Source organism: Mchenga conophoros, unplaced genomic scaffold, assembly GCF_057382185.1.
Source record: "Mchenga conophoros isolate Kocher_MC1m ecotype Shallow Benthic unplaced genomic scaffold, M_conophoros_male_GT1.1 unmapped_scaffold_6, whole genome shotgun sequence".
Lineage (NCBI taxonomy): Eukaryota > Metazoa > Chordata > Actinopteri > Cichliformes > Cichlidae > Mchenga > Mchenga conophoros.
The window spans coordinates 110,892-128,587 of record NW_028182333.1 but is presented as its reverse complement, the minus strand read 5'-3'; the positions used below and the strand labels follow the sequence as shown (position 1 = coordinate 128,587).

Here is a 17,696-nt window from a genome sequence, read left to right as displayed (position 1 = left end):
TTGATATTATACTGTCCTTTGATGGAATGAAAACAGCAATGTTCACCGGCATGCTGCTAGAAATAAACTGTATCCAATGCCCTGGATAGGTTTTGTTATTCATTTAATTTTAATTCGGCACTTTATTTAATTTTTTTCAACTGTATTATCTAATGTACTTGTATTTGCATGACACTCAACCGTTTGGTACAGATCAATATTTTAAAAACTACAGGTCTATTGAAAAAAATGATTGTGGTTATTACTCACCCAACTCAATAAGAAATGCAAAAAAGAAAATTCCATTGCTTTTTTTCTTGGTGAGGACCTCAAAGGGCTAAGAAACCTGGCCTTGATCACAACGTTTTAGCTAATTATAGGCCTATTTCCAAGCTGCCTTTAGTTTCCAAGGTTTTAGAGAAAATTGTTTTTAGTCAACTGAAAGATGACTAGATGATAACGGCATCGTTGAGGTTTTTCAGTCAGGTTTTAAAACCCTTCCTAGCAATGAATCTGCATTATTAAGGGTTTTTAATGACATCCTTCTGGCATGTGATTCTGGTAACCATGTTGTTCTTGTCTTGCTTGACCTAACTGCTGCTTTTGACACCGAAGACCACAATACTCTAATTCCTCAATTAAGTGATGTGATGGGTATTGGTGGCCAGTGTTGGGGAGTAACAGAATACATGTACCGCCGTTACGTATTTAAAATACAAAATATGAGTAACTGTATTCCGTTACAGTTACCGTTTAAAAAGGTGGTATTCAGAATACAGTTACTTTGTTGAAATAAATGGATTACATGACGGTACTTTCCTGTTTCATCTTGTCGCGGGTCAGGACTGTTTGGGTTTTGTTTGACAGCTACGTTCTGTTGTTCCAGGCGGCAGCGTTACGGTTGCCATGGTTACAGGGTGACGCTCTCTCTCTCTCTGCGCGTTTCCTGGGTGAGAGAGCGCCTTTTTGTTGTTGCTGTTGTTGTGCTAAGCTAACAGGCAGTATGCTACAGGTATAGCTCTAAAGAATGTAGCATCATGGGCAGTGTAGTCCGTGTTGCAGGGAGAATGGACCGTCATACCCGTTATGGGTCTGTGAGCGCGAGGAGGGAGAAAAAGGAAAAGTACGAGTTGTCATCGAGCAGAAACGGGAGCTGGAAGCATGTAAATACAATAATAACCACTTCAGCCAAGAAGAGAGCCTGATGAGCCCAGCTGTAAGTAAGCTATTAAGACTCGACTGTACACCGTGTTCGTGTTTTCCTCCGAAACAATAAGTTCCGTTGGAGCAGCCTTTCAACGCCTCTCTCTGTCTCTCACTAGCAAAGTTGACCCACACAACAAAGTAAAGCTAGTTTTCAGCTACGAGCCGACACGAACCCGACGTATTAGCCAGAGGTCCTTTACTACGGTTCGGAGCCGCGGACCTTCAGTAATAGTAATAAATCACAGCAATAGTACATTCATGTGTTAGGAGGTGGTGGGTAGGTGTATTGTTGTTGTTTGGGTTTTGTTTTCCTTTTTGGCATAGGTAGGCGAGGCGGGGCTTGATGGCATTCCGGCACACCTGCGGCACATCGGACGTCATCAGTGAGCGCTTTTATGGAGCCGAGTCACGGACGTCTGGTGTCGGAGTATTGTTGCTGTCACAAGTGGTAACGTGTTAGTGCAAGCTGAATCTGCTGATTCCACGCTGTGGAGCTGCATGTTTTACTTTTTGCCTGCTTCTCTTTTGTTTTAGCCTGTTCCGCTGCTTGCTCGCCTGCCTTGTTTTTGGTGTTGGCTACTGTGGATCCGCGATGGAGAGCTACGTTCCATCAGGCTGTGATCACTGCTGCAGCTGTAGTTTGTGTTTCAAGTAAGCTCTCCAACTCTCCCCGTCCACTTTTGTTTAACTTTCGGCTATCAACGGTACTCTGTTTTGTTCCTCGTTGTCAGGTAGCTCCGGTGCGTCATCTGCATACCTCGGCTTCGTCTCATCTCTTCGGTGTTACTCTCCTGGCACATTTTTATCTGTCACTGTATATAGCCACCTTCCTTGTAAATATTCCCTATTCTGGTATATAAACTTACATCACAACTATCCTGTGCCCGTGTGTGTTTCTGCCACTTAATCCATCCGTGTAAGATTACCTAACATCATGTAGTTGTAAACAGCATGATAATATGTTAAGTAATCCAAAGTATTCAGAATACGTTACTCTCATCGAATAACGTAATGGAATACGTTACAGAATACATTTTGGGGCATGTATTCTGTAATCTGTAATGGAATACATTTAAAACTAACCTTCCCAACACTGTTGGTGGCACTGCACTCAATTGGTTAGGTTTATTTGTCAGAACTTTCTCTGTCAGCCTTCTCGGTTCCAAATCATCTTCTGCTCCTCTGTCATGCGGCGTCCCACAGGGTTCAATTTTAGGGCCACTGCTCGTTTTACTGTATTTATTGCCTCTGGGTTCCATCTTTAGAAGGCATGGGATCGCATTTCATTGTTATGCCGATGACTGCCAAATTCATTTGCCACTGAAGCAGAAGGGTGGCATCTGCATAAAACCCCTCATGACATGCCTAGATGACATTAAAGCTTGGTTGGCTCTAAACTTTTTAAATTTTAATAAAAAGAAAACAGAGTTGTTGGTGTTTGGACCCAGTGGTCCCTGTGAGTCCTCCTCTGTAGATTTGGGACCCCTGGAAGTTTATTTTAAACCTGTTGTTACTGATCTTGGTTTTAAGTTGGACGTGATTTGAAATTGGAGAACCAAATCAGAGCAGTGGTGAAGTCCAGTTTTCATCATTTAAGGCGACTGGCAAATCTTTTCTTTCAAAGCAGCACCTTGAAACAGTGATCCATGCTTTTATTTCTTCCCGCCTGGACTATAACGCACTTTATGTGGGGGTCAGTCAGTCATTGCTCTCACGTCTGCAGCTGGTTCAAAATGCGGCTGCACGACTCCTAACAGGAACTTGTAAAAGAGAGCATATAACCCCTGTGCTGGCCTCCCTGCACTGGCTGCCTGTGTCTTTTAGAGTTCATTTTAAAATTTGTGCCGTTTGTCTTTAAATGCTTTCACAGTCTTGCCCCGCTGTAGCTCTCTGAGCTTCTTCATCTCCACACACCGTGTCAGTCTCAGGTCAGCTGACCAGCTGTTCCTGGAGCTACCGAGATCCAGGAGGATTTTATTTTTTCTTTCTTTTATTTGGCTTTTATTTATACCTTATGTAATTTTATTGGGGGGGGGGGGGTTGGATTTCACAAGGAAGTCAAACAAAATGCAGTAATTTGCAAAACATGCTGCTAAACACAGCAGTACTACAAATTATTCCACCTGCTGAAAAGTGGATCTAATGTGGGCGGACTCACACTTAGCAAATAAACCTGTGATGTGAGAATGTAATCAAACAGTTGATCAGAGGCAAAGTAATTTAAAGTTTATGATGCTATCGTCTAATGTTAGCTGACATGATGTTAGCTTGTAAACTTATGTTGTTGTCTGGGTCTCATGTCTGATCTGATGATAATAACTGTGACAACACAGAGATTAAATAAAGGACGTTGGTGGGACTTCTTATGTTAGAACTATAACTTCAGTTAAGGAGTGAGACGTAAGGTGACAAGGAGAATGAAGAGAATGAGAAAGAAGTAACTGGGAAGAGAAAATGAAAACACAAATTTGAAATGATCAAATTTGTGTTAACAGATGATGGTGATTTTAAAAATTCAAGTAATTTAAAGTTTTTATCCTATTTGTTGTTGTTTTTTTCATATTCTTCTATTTGCAAGAGGTTATTAATAAAACAGGTTCTCTTTCTGGTTTCTCTTTTTGGACGCACTCTCTACAGCTTATCACATCCAAAATGGCGGATGTCAAGTACAAAACCTCGACAGAAACAATCAGCAAGAATTTTAGCATCAGTCCAAAATAAAACTGTCCAACTACAGAGTTTTAAAATCCAACTAAACTATGAACAGAGATCTTTTACAAATAGGCTATTGATGAGATGACAGTGGTAACAAAAACGTACACATCCGCGCACACAGACAAAATGGCGGGAGAGCGTTTAACGGTCGACCTCATGAGTCCGTTACCGTGAACTATGGAGCGGCAGATTTGTGCTGGAACTGAGCTGCACACAGCTGATGTTAGCCAGGAAACATTACACACTGCTAACGTTACCTTCACACGGAGCTCCACACGGAGACGATCAGCGTCAGGCACAAACACCAAGTTCAGAAAAGAGGAACTTTGAGCAGGAAGGAAAGAGTCAGAGCGGCGTTTGAGGACACGTTTACAACCACGAACATCAGAATCTGTCTGTGCTGCATTCAAGTGCAAGTTGGAAACTCACTAATCTCTGTCATGTTGTCCAAAGATGATTTATTTCTGCTGGTTTTCCTGTTTGAAACACAAACATGTGTCAGCACTTTGTTGTTCTTCACCCTGCAGCATTTGAATATTTCAGGAGTAAACTGATCATAAATTCATGAAGTCATGACTGAAAGTGCAGACTGAGAGTGGATCACATGATGTTTGAGGTGTGTCATGTGACATGTTCAGTATTGTCACACATGTCTAGATTGTCCCTGATATCATAACTGCTCAAACACTGATGATTATATTTGAAGAATTATTCCTGATGGCAGCAAAGTTTGAATGGAGCTCTCTGTCTGTGCTGATTTGTCGCCCTCTGGAGGTCAAAGCACAAACTGCATGATGTCACTGTAACCACCACAGTGACAGGAAGTGATTTTAAATGATGAAATATGTCAGTGATGCTGATAGTGTGTTCATCACAGACGTTCAGGCTTCATGTTGACATGAATCAAAGTTAATGTCATTATGGACCAAGGACAGTACTCTGGGTCTCCTGCAGAACAACTCGAGCTGTGATACCTGAATGAAGAGCCTCTGCTGCTTTAAAGAAGGAGGCTCGAGGCAGAGGTGAGGTGCAGACCAACCAGCTTTTATTCAGCAACTTTAACAGAAGGATCAGAAAAATAAAACTATACAGCACAGTGATGCTGACTGAAGCCACAGCATTAAACTAAACAAGCATCTGATCATCTTTAACAACATCTAATAAATAATGACAACTATTTAATCCTGTATTTCCTACAATAAAGCCTGTTCAGATATTTGTTGCTGATGGAAATGTAAAAGGCTCCCAGGAACCAAAGGACAAAAACAGAGGCAACAGTCACAACTGCAAAGGATCCCCTAACACATAAACTGGTTCGAAGATATTTTCTAGCTCTGCAGAGGAGCTTGATTGCACGGACAGTAAAAAGTGGATTCAATAACAGCAGCGAGCGCTGAGTGATATAACGGTGCTGCGAGCAGCAGTGCAAAGGCTCACACAGAGACAGCAGCTACACTGTGTGTGGATGTGATCCACAGTCACAGCTGTGGGTTTCAGTCAGTGTGTCTCTAACTTCATGGTCACATTTCAAAGCTTATTGGAGCCAGAAGATGTTCAAGTAAAAGATTTATTGCTGTACTCGTCTACCAGGATAACAGGAGGTTCATAAAGCTGTGTAATACTTCAGCTTTCCATCATGGAGTAGTAGTTGTGTCCCTTTGTGTTTATTAGTGTGTTCACACGTCTACTTTAACTTCACTCTGTAATGAAAGGATTCAAATCACTGATAAATACATACATGCTGACTCTGAGTCTCAGTGAAGGAGGAAAGGATGGATGAAGGCAGCCTAGTGTGGGTCATGTGTGTCCAGCAGTCATCCAGGGCCTGGATCCATCTGTAACAGGAAGACAAAGTCCAGCCTGTAATCATCCTATCAGGCACAGCGTTTCCATCCAGCATCCTGACGACGCTAACAACCCGTCAAACGTCTCCTCTGGTCCACAGAAGTCACACTTCCTGTGTCATGTTTACCTTTTTAAGTGTGCTATTCAAGCCTGTGTGACCAACTCTGACTCTCCAGATTCCATCCTGGTCTCTGCTGCAGCTTCTTCTACACGACTGTTTTCTGTATAATAATATCTGCCTTTCCCGTCTCTGTCCCAGTGTGCCTGCCACTCGTCCTTCATCTTTACCTTCATTATACTCTTCACCTCACTTTCACTGTATTTTATAGTCAAACCTGCACGACTTCTTCTTGCTGCACCTTTTTAAACTTATCGTCCTGTTCATTGCATCAACACCGATATTCACAGGGAGCCATAAGAAATCCACTTCTATCCCTCTGTGTTTGATTCTATACAGTAAATGAAGTATATCAAAAACAATATGTTGCCTAGAGTCTGAAGACATATCACCTGTGCTCACTAGCACGCTGCTAGAGTCCCAGCAAACCACATACCTCCATATTAGTGCGTCCTCCACCCAGTTCAAGCCAGTAACATCACTACCAGCTCCCAGTATAAACTGCCACATCATCTGTAATTCTTTTACTCATCACCAAACTTATTTGTGGGAGAACAAATGCAGCAGCCGTTCTTTTATCTGACAGTGTTGACGCATCAGTAAATATCCTCACATGACCTGAGGACTTTCCCACTATATGAACCTGCTTTTAGTCGCCCCTCCTCCCTCGCCACAAGCTTCCTTTACAACATAACTTATAAAAAACAACTTTATTGACAATCAGCAATAACAATTACAGACAGTCTAGAAGAAGAATCACATGATCAAGGAGCAGAAGTTTATGGTTTTAATAGCTTTTACATTTTGGGAAAGTTTTAAAAACATTGTTTGGTTTTCTTTCTAAAGCGTTGAAAGGACGGCTTTGCATCAGAAAAGTAAGATCAGCAAATGAATCCATTAAAGTTCTTTTGCCTTGTTTGCAAAAGAAGCCAAACAACATTTGTGTTACAAAGAGAGACTTCAGAACAGATCAAAGATCACAAACATCAGGCACTGATGGAAACAGCCAAACACAGAAACAGAGGCACCAGCAGGTGAAGGAGGCCTGTTGTAGAAATGACTCTGAGTGCTCAGGTAGAAACGCATGAAGAACCAGTGCGTCTAATATTTGGAGACCAATCTGTGTTTGAGCGTCCTGGATGAAACACAGATCATGTTGCAGAGCGAGGACGTCGTCTTTCCTCCCGAGTGTGTAACTACAGGACGTGTGCAGAAGGTTTAATCGTCCTCCTGACAGTTACTGATGAACGAGTCCTTCAGGGAGGCTCCAGGATCACTGTGGCTTTTACCAGCTGCTGCTAAACTGAGAGGTGTTGCTGCTTCATGTGTGAAGATGTTTGCATGGCTTTAACAGTGCAGACGTTCCTCATGTGCACCCATTTCATATGTTTTATTGTGATGTTTAGTAACATCTGCTTTCCTCCTTCAGGCAGACGATAAAGTGAGCTCAGCCTTAAACATGTGGAGAGAACGTTTGACCGACAGTCCTGGGACGACTGCAGAACAATGGTTTGTTTTTAATGATAAAGTTTTATAATGGAAATAAATGCTGAGCCTGTTTCATGATGTTGGCCCTGCAGCATCAGGCAGGATTAATACTGTAACAAACGTGTGTCACAGTTATAATGACTTTAAATGAAGACTTGGGTTGGATGGAGATGTCAGCTGGATTTGTGCTGACTGTCACTTTAAATGTTTTCAGTTCAGCTTCTAAATCTACTTTTGTATAATGTTTGCTGAGTTTTGCACTTCATGACGCTTTTAAGAAGAGCCAATAAATCCTGACTTTACACAAAAATAAAGGTTTAATGTGTTTAGTGTGACAGTGGAGGAGAGCGCACATAATAAGAGTCATTAACAGAATGGTGACAATTATAATCTGTCTCATTTTAGGAGCAGCTCACAGGCACAACAGACTACAGAGCAATCAAAGCACCAGTTAAACGTCCATGTGACCGGCTTACAGCCAATGAACAATCAGTCCCCACTGTCCCCACCAACATCACTGTACTGGAAAGACTGTGCTGCCATGGTCAGAGATGAACTGGTACTAAAATGTAAGGCAGCTGATGTGTGTGGCCTTAGCAGCACAAATGCATCACGGCTGCAACGCTGCAGTGTGTTTAAACATTTGAACATTTCTGTGGCTTCAAACCAGCAGCTGCTCTGTACTCAGTCGTGTTTGTGTGTCTGTCAAAGTGATTGTTGTCTTTAAAAAGCCTTTTGTGTTTGAGTTTTGTGAGCAGTGCCGAGCTTCTCTGTAGTCTAAGCTGAGTCGATATATTTGATTCCATGTTTGGTGTGATTTTCAAAGTCAGCAGCAGCAAACGCTGAACAAGCAAAGTTTGGGCCCATCAGAGACAGCAGTGGACCTGCTGACCTGTAGGTGTTGGAGGTGTTTGTGTGCAGCTGTGGGTCAGTCAGCTTTATTTCACTTATCCATGACAGAGCGCTGTTAGCTGTGAGTTAGCATCCACTGAGCTGTTTCATCTACTCTGTCACTGCCAGCAAGCAGAGCCCAGGGTTGGCTTCAGAAGCTGGACGTGGCCTTGCTCAAGGGCACTTTAGCAGCACGTTCCCAGCAGTAACAGAGGGATTCAAACTGGTGACCCTGGAGTAGGAATCACCCAGAAAAGTCACCTTATGCCAGAAGTTTTAGTGAGACGGGAACAACATTACAGCTCTGATGTCATTGACCTGTGCAGTGAGGACATATTGAACTGTGAGGACACAGCTTATAGGTTCAACACTGACCCTGGGTCAGCATGTGCAGGTGACATGGTGTTGGTGTCACCACTACAGACAGCTCAGGTTCAACTGGTTCTTCTTTGATTTGCTTCTATAGCACAAAGGTTGACACCAGTCTGGTCCAGTTAGCATCTGAATCCATAAACGTGTGAGCTCGTCCCACCAGAGGACGTCAGCATCATGGGGATAATGTCTACAGCAGGAAAACACAGGGACAGTTGGGTTTGCTGCACATCTGGAACACACAGTTAGCTCAGATATGTTCATGTCGCTAACACCAATACAGCGACTGAGTGCTCTATAGCAGCTAATGCTAACAACTGTAACACTGCTGTTTGTCATGGTTTTCAGACCAAATGATAACAAAACGTTGGGAAAAGTGAAATATTGGAACATGAAATCATAAATTATTACATTTAAAACAACAATAATACAGCTAAATTTCCCCTGTTGGCTCATAAGCTGCTCACCTGGATGCTACATCAGTGCAGTCCTCTCTGAACATTAGATAATCAACACACACACACTTATTGTTGAGGCTGACTTCACTAAACTCACAGAAACTCTTAAGAAGCTCCTCAAATGATGACTTTGGAGTTTTGTGTTACTGTCAGTGTATAAAAGCTAGAAAAGGAAGAAAAGCAGGAGAAATGATCAAAGTGCTGCTGTGTGCAGGAAGAACTACAACATGTTAGTGAGAAACACAAACAGGGTGTGAAACACACTCCAGAGGAAACGCTGTGTGCAGGCTGTCTGTGACTTCCTGTGTCTCTGCCACAGACTGGGACAGACACCAGTGAAACCAGTCACTGTGGTCATGTGCTTGTAGCCAGCAGCCTGTGATGTGAGGCTGCTTGAGTCAGTCGTCTGCTTCCACCATGTAAACCTTGGTGTCTCCTACATGCACAGATGTTTCCTGCAGACTGTGCTTCCTCCAGCTGTCACACAGATGTTGAATCAGCAATATCTGTGTCACTTCCTGATGCAAAGCAACAGAAGAGAACGTGAGCCACAGTAAGTGATGGAGGATGAACTGGTCCTGTCTCTGTTGGTGGGCTCGTATACTGGCAGGAAGGAAGCTTCTCTGGGATTTCTCCCTCAGCACCAGTGAAGCCTCTGTTTCTGTCACTATTGTCTCTTTGAACTGTGATTATTTTGTGCTTTCACAGCATTTTCCTGTTTCATGGTGTTTTAGAAGCAGCAGTGTGTGTGAGCTCTCAGGGCCACCGTCCATCCTGTATACTTGTTGTTTGTAGTGTCACCAGTGCAGTGATGACCACAGGGTGGCGCTGTGCTGCATCACAGGCAGCCTGAGCTGGGCCTGTTCCATATAACATATATATCAGATGATGATATGAAAGATCGTTTGTTTCATGGTGTAAAATATGTTACATGGTTGTGATGCTCACTGTAGTGTCTGTATTAAAGTTCTCTCTTTCTCTTATATTTAATATAAACACACTACGGACGCTCGTTAGCAACAACGCCGGTAAAACCATCGCGTGGCTCCGCCGTCCGCTTCTTTATTTTCCACATAAACCTTTCACAATAAAGCTCAAGATCCTATTGAGACTTTTCAAAATAAAAGGAATCACATGAGAGAGCATGCAGAGAGTTTAGGGATGAAAAGCCAAAAAGAGCCGTCAGGGGCTAAAACATGAATGTTACAACAGGCTTTTCCCCGCAGCACGCCGTGTGATAAATACTCACAAAGACTCACAAACGTGTCGTTTCATGCGTCGGTCAAACACTCGACACCCAGCAAGAAACACTTCAGGGAAGTTCATCTGCCCGAGATTCAGAAAATCGCCATAAACGCTCCATATTCACCTTTACATGGAATATAAAGGGAAAAGAAGAAACACAGTGCTGTGTCAGCGTTAGACATATAGATATATCCTTGCTTTTAATACATTTGAAGGTGGGTGGGAGAGGTGCTTCTCCGCGTAGTCTACGGTCTCTTTGGGATCGGTAAAGCTTTTCCTCACATCACCATGGGTCACTAACAGCTTTGCAGGGTATAGCAGTCTGTACCTGACGCCGGTCATCCCACGTAGTCTTCCTCTCATATTTGCAAATGCGGCTCTGCGTTTCCAACAGAGGGAGGGAAATCTGGGAGGATGTTTATTTTAAAAACCCTTATACATCAGGTTCTTGTTCTGTGCAGCTTTCAGCAGAATTTCCTCACCAATGTGGTAGTAGTGCAATCTCAAGATGATGGGCCGAGGAAGATGACTTTGTTTGGGACGCTGGCGATTCACTCTATGTGCTCGATCGATGAGTGGCTTCTCCTCGAGAGATAGCGCCTCCGCCAACAGGTGTGAACCAACTCAGTCATCTTGGGTCCCTCTGTGCCTTCTGGTATTCCTGCAGTTCTTAAATGATTCCTCCTGGAGTGCCTCAAGAGCTCCACATCTCTCATCTAACTTCTTTACCTCCGCAGACAAACGCTCACAGTGGCCTGGAGAGTGGCGATGGTGTCAGAGTGGTTCGAGGCACAGTCCTGCAGTTCAGTCAAAGTGTTATCATGCCTGGCCACGTCGCTTTTTATGTCCGAGGGCTGGATGCTCTGGTTCAAGGATGATATCTCGCCTCCTATGGTGGTAGAAATCTCTAATATGCAAGTGTCCAGTGCTAGTTAGTTAGTTCTAGTTCTAGTGGTTAGTGGGGCTTTATTTGATGATTCTAGTGTGTGTTACATTGTTGTCATATTGTTGAGTCGCAGAGCTGTACAGTGTTACAGTTTCTGTAGAGTCTGGTATAAGGAACTCAGATCCCTCTGTGAATAATGTTCACTGAAACTGATCTGTAGTTAATGAACTAGTCAGGATTTACACTAGAGAATGTTTCTGCCATTACATGGCCTGTATTTGTAGAGCGCTTTACTCGTTCCTAAGGACCCCAAAGTGCTTTTTTGCCCAAGGACACAACGACCGAGACTGTCCAAGCCGGGGCTCGAACCGGCAACCTTCCGATTACAAGACGAGCTGCCAACTCTTGAGCCACGATCGGCCCACATATTGTTGTCTTTTGTTGCAGACACCAAGTGTTGAGATCCTGTCTCAACCTCCTACATTCTTCCAGCAGGTTACACATTATTTTTTGTATTTGGAATCAAATATATGTGTCAGTTGGGCCTAGTGCAGGGGTCAGCAACCTTTAACACCCAAAGAGCCTTTTGGACCCGGTTTCACGCAAAGGGTCAGGGTTCGGGAAAACACTGGGAGCCGCAAATACTTTGTGACATCTAAAATGAAGATAACACTGTGTATATTGTTTTTACCTTTATGCTTTGTGTGAACAACTACAGTGTGTTGCTTATGAAATCCATGAAGTGCTACAGAGAAACTTACATTTGATTTATGTAATGAACACATTTTGAGCTCTTAAAGAAATATAACAAAGGAAAGCTGAACTACAATGATCCATGTAGCAAACACAAACTGTTATATCGCCTTTGGGCTTTTGGAGCCTTGACCTGACTTTTAAAAAAAGCGCGTTCATGCAAACATCGTCGGGTCTGCCGTGATATGTTACAACGGGACTTCTGCTCCTGAACCTCTGCGCACAGCGTCTGCAGGTCGGGGCTGTACGAAGTCACTTTATCTCTACAGGACTGTAAGCTGTCGTCTGTGAGGCGTGAGCGTGTTTGTTTGAACACAGTTCACGGTGGAGAACAGCTGCTGACATAATGTGGATCCCAAGATCCATAACTGGCCTACCTGGGGCTGAAAGTCTCCATAAATGCAGGCGTTTCGGCGGCTACACCGGCTTCCACGAGTGTGACGCTTATTTTGAGAAAATAATAGAATATAAATGTATTTTTATATTTCAATATCACAATAATCTTCCAATGTAGAACTACAAGTTAAAAAAGAAGTAACATAAATCAAATCCACTTCAGCTAAATACTTCTCATTTATTTCCATCTTACATGCTGTGACTGCAGCCATTCCCACATCTCTGTGAATGGGACTCATGGACATGGATCAGTGGTTGTTGATCAATGGTCCTGAGAATCTGCATAATTAAGATGAAGGAACGGAGCTCCCAGCCCATCGTTCCTGCAGCTGCTTTCAGTCTTTATGCAAATGTCCTGTTTGTAAGACTGAAACCTGCAGCTGAGACTGAAGACGTCACCTGATGATGACGACACGTTTCTCCCACAAAACGCTGCGTCCAGATGAACAGAAGCAACAGACTCACTTTCCTGGATGATTGAGATGCATCAAGACTTCATTGTGTGTTACTTCTCATTCAGCACAGACACATTATTCCTGTTAGGTCATGTCAGCTGTCACTCAGTACAAGCACAACTGTGAACAACACAAACTTCTCTTCAATGTGTCACAGAAACACTAAGTGTGAGAGCCTGTATGACACACAGGACAGACTGTAAGCTCTGCTGGCTGCACAGCACTTTGTAGCAGTTTTCCAACATGTCCTCCACCCGTGATGTCAGTGGTGGGACCCCAGTCACAGCACTCAGCACCACCTCCTTTAAATGGATTTTATAGCAGTTCCTCCCGTTACTCTGTGCAACGCTTCTTAAATGTGTTTTTGCAGGATAAAACACAGCAGGTGGTGTAGAGAGGACATCAGCTGACGGAGCAGAGGGAGGCAGACTGTGGATAAATGACAGAGTGAGAGGAGAGCAACCATGACAGAAGCACAGGTGTGGCAGATAGAAGTGGCTTTATAGACACTTATTGTCAGTCCTCGTGCATGCTGTGGAAATAAGTGTCTGTGTCATGAGGTGACATGTGAGCTTATCTTTGGTCAATAAAGCTGAACGACCAGTTTTCACTTTGCTTGTTACGCTTGTTAGTGACGTCTGGGTTTCTGTGGAGCCCGAATTTTGATGAGTTCTGGTGAAATCATCTGAGATCATCTGAGCATCGGTGAAGAGTCAGCAGAGAAAGTGTGGGACAGAAGTTTGCTTTGGACACATGGACTGAAATCAAAAAGTAACAAACAGGATTTCCAATGGACAGTATGGAGAAGTGAAAGTACACAAAGGCTGTGCTGGAACACGTGTGTTACACTTTTTGACAGCTGAGAACAAAACACAATATTTTGCATCATCTCTGCAGTGTCTCTTCTTTCCTCTGCTGTTGTGCTTTTAGCTCCAAACTGTTTCAAATGGTTTGTCAGCAAGCTGACCTCTGACCTCTGCAGTACTAACTCCTGACCCGTACAAAGAGCGGGCGTTTCTGACCTTTGACCTGCAGCTGTATGTCTCTCAGTCTCAGTTCTTCTCTCCGTCACTGATGGAGCAGGTGTAGTTGCTGCTGACAGTCAGTCGTTTGTTTTCTCAGAGTGAGGCTGAAGTCTGAACTGTTCAGAGCATCAGGTCTCATCAACGTGCGCTGCTGTAACGCCGCTTTGTCCTCTGAGATCACCAGGTATGAAACCTGAGTGCTGACATAGCAGCATGTTCCCCTCATTCACCTCCACCACCACAGCCAAGGCATGCTGGGAAACTGAGGACACACAGACGGAGAACTGAAGTGTCTGCTGTGTGTTCATCTCAGAGTCCTCACAGGTGACACATTAGCTCCAGAACACCAAGCCAGGTGTTTGAAGCCTGACAGGGATTCTTCCCATCCAGAGGGAGGATTTAGCTGCACAACAATGAACATTAGTGTGTAGTTTAGAAACACAGACTGTGCCTGCACTGCATCTAGTGAAGAAAAGTGTTACTGCGAGAGAACCAGGCTCCTTTAAAGCAGCTGATATTAAGGTTGAAAAATCAACAATAAGCTGATGTAATCAACGTTTCACAAAATGGTCAGCAGCTAAAATCTGGAGCCGTTCTTTGGTGGTAATTAACAGTTTGTTCTTGTTAGCTAATTATGTCATTAAAGGTAGCAGCAGAAGCCTTGTGTTGAAAGCCCATTCACTCACACATTCACACAGTATGTGTGTGTCTGTGTTACACTGTGGACATCCCTTCTGTTGGAGCGCCATCTTGTGGCAGGTTTAAGAAATGTTCTTCTTGTAAATCCAAACTGATGCACCTCCATAGCAGACTGTGGAGGCTTTCAGTGACATGAAGACTTGATTTATACTGTCATATTCTCTCTGTTACACAAAGCACAGCACGCTGAACATGGATGAACTGAAACTCCCAGCATCTGACTGAGGAAAAGCACAAATCATTCTCACACTGACTCCTGCTTGATTTTAGATTTGCTTTCAAATCCTCACACTTTCATATGAAGCACTAAATGGGCTCCAGACTGTTTATCTCAGCTTCCTGTCAAACACACTGCTGCTCACACCGAGGCTCAGTTTACTCCTCCAGCCTGGCTTAACCTGCTGTCTGTTAAAAACAGTCCCACACTCCTCTGTTTAATCCTTCTGATCAGACTCTTTGATTTTGTATTGTTTTTACCTGAAGTTGTGTTTTTGACATGGTTCTGTCTGTGAAATAAAGCTCACACACACACTGCTACAGTCCTTCATACACTTAGAAACGAAGCTGCTCCTTTCCTCAGTGCTGACACATAAAGAAGAGTTGGTTTTATATCCAACACGTCTCTGTTCCAGAAAACAGCTTCAGCAGCCTCTGAGTCTGAACTTGGAGTTGGTTATAAGCCACAGGCCTGTGTGCACAGCAATGAGGAAATATAATGCAGTAAGTGAAACATGGATGTGTGGAACAGATTATCCAAAGGTTGATTCTGTTCATCTGGACGTTCTCAGTGAAACATTTGGTCTCTCGGTCAGGTGACTCCTTTAGTCTCAGCTGACTGCAGCTTTACAAGCTTACAAACAGCACATTTGCACAATGACTGAAAGCAGCAGCACCTGATATATATGATACTAATATAATACATATACATATATAATCCATACTAATGATGAAGGAACTGAGCTCACAGTCCATTGTTCATTCAGTGAACTACTCAGTTTATTTTGGGCCTCAGAAATGCTCACTCTGTTTGTACATCACTGTCAGCAATAGACTCATTCTGCTGTGTGGACAGGAACACATGTGACATCACTTCCTGTTTGTTTGTGACTGAAGAGGAAGAAGTTTACAAGGAATCATTTAGAAGAGTTTCAAACATCAACTGATTGAATCCATGAATCTGAAAACGTGTTTGTGAGTGAAAGAGACAGACATGTACAGACTGAACTATCTGTTCAAACAGTCAGAGTGTTTCTGTAACAGGAGACACTCTTTACACTCCACTCAGCACAGGGACACTGAGGAACCACGAGACCAGAACCAAAACCCAGGATAAAGAGTTTGAGTGAATGTGGTGTTGAAGGTGTGGAGGTGGATCAGAGTGTCAGAGGAGACTCTGTAGAAGGACAGAGTGCCAGCAGGACAGTCCACATACACTGCTGCTCTGTTAGAGACAGAGGAGGAGGAGGAGGAGGGAGGAGGAGGAGATGGGTGTTCCACTGTTATTGTGCCAGACACAACGAGGACCATCATCAGAGCAGAACAGACTCCAGGACTGATCATTGTGTCCAAACTCACAGTCAGCACTGCCTCCTTTCCCTTCTGATGCTTCTGTAACTCACTGATATATAAACGTCTCCTCTCCACTCGACCTCCCAGTAACAGCGACCAGTCAGACCATTTCTACACAGCAGCTGATAAACATCAAATCTGTCTGGATGATCAGGATATGACTGAACCTCCTCCACATGTGTCACCTTCCTGTTGTTGTCAGACAGTTGGAGGTTTGTGTTCACTGTGTTTGTGTCGATTGTGAGTTGACAGGAATCTGATGGAGAGAACAAACACAATCCAGCTGCAGTTATTGATCCATCATCTGTTCATTGATTGACACTTTGATGATGACTCCTGACATGATGAAGATGGTTGAATGTGTGCTGCTTTGTTTTCATGAATCCCATTAAAAACACACTTACACTTCCTCAGACCTGGTCTCAACCATCGGACTCCAGCAGGCTCCACCCTGAAAGGAGGAGGGGGGTCAGAGCAGCACAGTCAGCATGCACACATGGACATTACATGGCTCTCACACACACACTGTTACACACTGAGCTCAAAGCTCGGCTCCACTGTTTTATTCAAAGAAATCTACATTTATTTATCAGCACATTTAAAAACAGCTTGAGCCAAAGTGCTGCACAGAGTAGAGAGAAAATAGGAAACATACACAGTAATGACTATAAAGACTGGTCAGGATTGAAAGCTACAGAGTACAAATGTGTTTCCAACCGGCTTTTAAAAATGTCCAGTGTTGGTGACGACCTGATGTGAAGGGCGACTGTTCCAGAGTTTGGCTGCAGCCATCGATAAAGCTCACCTCTGTTTTTACGTCTAGTTCTGGTCAGAAGCTGCTTATCTGCAGACCTGAGGGCTCCACTTGGATTCTTTTGTTAAAGAGAGATAAGATGGAGCCAATCCATTCACAGATTTAAAGACAACCAGATCTGGAAGTGGATTCTACCACGTACTGGTAACCAGTGGAAAAAGCTGGTGATGGGTCGTCTAGCACAGACCCACCGCTGGAACCAGACAATTGATGAGGGAGAGAACTGTGACAGCGCCGTTCCTTCACTTGACCTCAGTCGCTCTCGTCTGCTCCCTCGTAACACTGCTCTTTATTGAGCTTACATGAATATGCACAAGTTCATTATGACGTCTTACACAGGTATGAACAAAGAGTACCAGTCTGTGCATAGTGTGTGTGTGTGTGTGTGTGTGTGTGTGTGTGTGTCTGTGTGTGTGTGTGTCTGTGTGTGTGTGTGTGTGTCTGTCTGTCTGTCTGTCTGTCTGTCTGTCTGTCTGTGTGTGTCTGTCTGTCTGTCTGTCTGTCTGTGTGTGTGTCTGTGTGTGTGTCTGTGTGTGTGTCTGTGTGTGTGTCTGTGTGTGTCTGTGTCTGTGTGTGTGTGTGTGTGTGTTCCAGATGTGACCCTGTGACCCCAAAGCTGGTGCTAAGAGTCCAGCGGTCCCCCTAACAAAGGGCTCTTATACTTAACCAGACACAGAGTAGGTGTCCTCCTACACCAGACAAGCAGACAAGCTTGGACAATTTTTGAGAGAATTGAGCCCTAGTTTCCCTCGGCTTTCCCGAATGTTCAAGCGGACCATGTG

General features: G+C 43.7%; 1 protein-coding gene across 1 annotated transcript in view; it reads right to left on the bottom strand.

Moving 5' to 3' along the window:
* The window catches only part of LOC146546156 (phospholipase D1-like), a 102,314-nt gene extending 97,804 nt beyond the window's left edge, over nucleotides 1–4,510 (bottom strand). Inside the window, exon 1 of the mRNA XM_085266664.1 lies at nucleotides 4,158–4,510. The gene's annotated coding sequence lies outside the window, so the exon portion shown is untranslated. The remainder of the gene's footprint in view (nucleotides 1–4,157) is intronic.
* Between the last annotated feature and the right edge of the window lie 13,186 nt (nucleotides 4,511–17,696).